Source organism: Hylaeus volcanicus, chromosome 4, assembly GCF_026283585.1.
Source record: "Hylaeus volcanicus isolate JK05 chromosome 4, UHH_iyHylVolc1.0_haploid, whole genome shotgun sequence".
Classification (NCBI taxonomy): Eukaryota; Metazoa; Arthropoda; class Insecta; order Hymenoptera; family Colletidae; genus Hylaeus; species Hylaeus volcanicus.
The window spans coordinates 7,663,240-7,666,170 of NC_071979.1; positions in this window are offsets into that span (position 1 = coordinate 7,663,240).

Genomic DNA, 2,931 nt, shown 5'->3' on the forward strand with positions numbered 1-2,931 from the left:
TATAGTGCCAACCTTCTACGTCCTCAACCTAATGAATCCATCTCTGTAATGAATCTGCCAGGTTGAGATTTAGATTATCTAATTAGATATTTCTACTTAAACTAGAGCTATAAATGATTGGATATAAAGGCACGGAATTAATTTCTGCACATAATACTATCAACACAAACACTACCGATAACATTATTCGTGAGGTAAAACAATGTAGTCCCTGAATTTTTGGTAGCCTCCAGTTAAAAATGGCGAATGCCAAAAACTATCTGACTTACGAAAACAATATGATATTTGGAAACCAGGCAAAGCACTCGCCCCGTGGAATGGCATCCGGTCACCGTAGGCGAGAATCAATCTGTTACGGATCAAAATATTAGCGGAACCCGGACCAACGCGAAATATACACGTACACGTTGCGTGTTGTATCCTAGAGCGGTATCCATTCGGTAAAACGATCAAAAAATGATTTTCCGCGAAAACACCTATAACGGCCGCGATTCGACGTTTCCAGTGACCGTCGCTATTTCCACCCTTCCTGATAACAGACGCGCTCGCACGCTGATATCAGCCCCGACCGAGCGAGAATTAATTGCCGAAGCAGCAATAGATCAAGCGGAAAGTTTTATCACCGGCCGCAAACCGCTGACGGTTAGACGACGGCCGAGCGTGCGCGAGCGACGGTCCGCTTCCACGGAAAAGTTTCAGCTCGGGGATCTTTGGACCTGGCTGGGATTCGATGCGTGAAAACTCATTAGAATCCTATCTGAAATCGTTCCTCCGGAACAAAGCGGCGGCTCCGCGCTCTTTCCCTCGTTGCACCAATGCGAAACGTTCCGATAAACCGGGGCAAAAAATAATTCTGGCTCGCGTCGATAGCGCGGACAGACGAGAGAGACGGAGAGGAGGAGAGGAACGTTAACAAAAAAAGAAGAGAGAAAAAAAAGGATGGTATTCCTTTGGTTCGTAGGAAATGCTTTTTATCGTGCTCGCTCCACCTGCGTTCCCGGGGCTCGTCGTGAACGAGACAAAAGGTGGAGAGAGAGAGAGAGAGCTGTGGACAAAGAGCGCGAGGCAGAAGAAGAAACAGACTATTACTTTTTAATATATTGCCGCTTTTTATTGCGCTCGAATCGTTTCCCTTTGTCAGACGACGACACGACTACGACGATAAATGCGGTCGCGGCTCATACGCGGGCCACGGATACCATAACGGCACAGGAATCGAAAAAAAGGCACGTTCTTTCAGCGAGGTAACCTCTTAACAGAGCGCTCTGACATCGCGGTAAGTGCAAAATAGAAAAAGAGAAAAAGTCGGGGGTCGGAGGGTGGAGCGTGTACGGGCGCACGATATTAAACGAAAAAAAAAAAAAAAAAAGAGTGGGAGAAACGGAGAGGAGAACGACGGTAGAAATCGGGAGGAGTGTTTTCGTCACAGCACCGAGGCGAGGAGAAATGACATTACATACCGTGAAGGCGCGATGCAGAAAAAGCTCTCGAGCTTCGAGCAACGGCTTCGCGCCCGTCGACGACAGCCAACGACGACTACGGGCGTCGACGACTGCAAAAAAACGCTTGAAAAGCTCCCAGCTCTGCCTAGGCTCGAATGATCGAGCCTGGGATCCGTGGCGCGCGATTATACGCGTACCATTGACGCGTGCACCGGGAACGTTTACGCGTTCAGAAGTGCTTCCCTCCTCGCCGGCTCTGAGGAGCTTTGAAACAATAGCGTGGAAGTATTTAATTCGACGATTCGCGGTGGACGTTGATCGTGATCGCGTTTGCACGTCGGTGACCATTTTTACAGATGTTTGATTAACCTTTTTATACCCAGCGTGTGATCGATCATAAATAGATCGGGGATGATGCAAATTTACATGTTCACAAATACAGAAAAATAATTGAAAGCATGCCTTGTCTTCCAAACGGTATAGCGTGAATGTGATTGTTAATATTTTATATATTTTTGCATTCGTGCAGGTTGCAGACTGCAAATGCATGGACATGTGCAGTTTAATTACGAACAGACAGACGAAATTTAGTACATTTTTCTCCGTAAAAAAATATCACGAAAAAGACTTAATATTGAACCTCTTAATGCGGTTTCTCCCCTTGAGCTTTGCTAAACACGACTGAAACGGTGGTTTAAATTTGACGCAGCATCGTGCCCAATCTTTTCTACGCCATTGGGTATTCGCAACGACATACGCGTCACTCGTGCACGTGTGTGTACGTGCCCGTAGGGACTGACTGCGGCTGGCAAAGAGGGTGGTTCTCCGAAGGTTTGTGAACACGCGACGGTAAAGTGTACACACGCGCAGCGGAACGTTACAGAAAAGCAGCGTGTACAGGCCATGGAAAGTCATGAAGCACGCTTCTGTCTCACCGTCGAATCAAATACCCGACAATAGTTCCCCGATGCTGCCTATCTATTTACGACGACGGAGCAGTAAAGTTCCGAGGCTGCGTCGCGGCTCTATAAGCCGGTTAATGACAACACCACGAACTCTCCTCCTCGCCGCCCTTCGCGCATAAAAGCTGATCGCCGAGACGAAAGATACGACAGCAGAAGAGTTCCTCGGAGTGCGTAAAGCACGAGGGGATAACGCGCGTGCTAAAAGGACGCGTCGAACTAGGGATGTTCTTTTCTCGTAAACAATCGATTTTTAATGGAAACAACTAGTACAGCGTATGAGAACACCTTTCTTTCGGCGATGGGCTTGCACGTGGGCGAAATAGGCAGTGTACAGTGGGTGTAGAAAGTATTCGTACACCGATCAATTTCCAAAAAAACTATGTAAAATTGTAATTTATTAACTTATTTTTTATAAACAATGACATTTTATATATTCTCGGAAATCTCTAGAATATATAGATTACAAAAAAAAGAAAGAAAAAGAAAATAGCTATTTATGTAAGTTGCGAAATTAACAAGAAAAG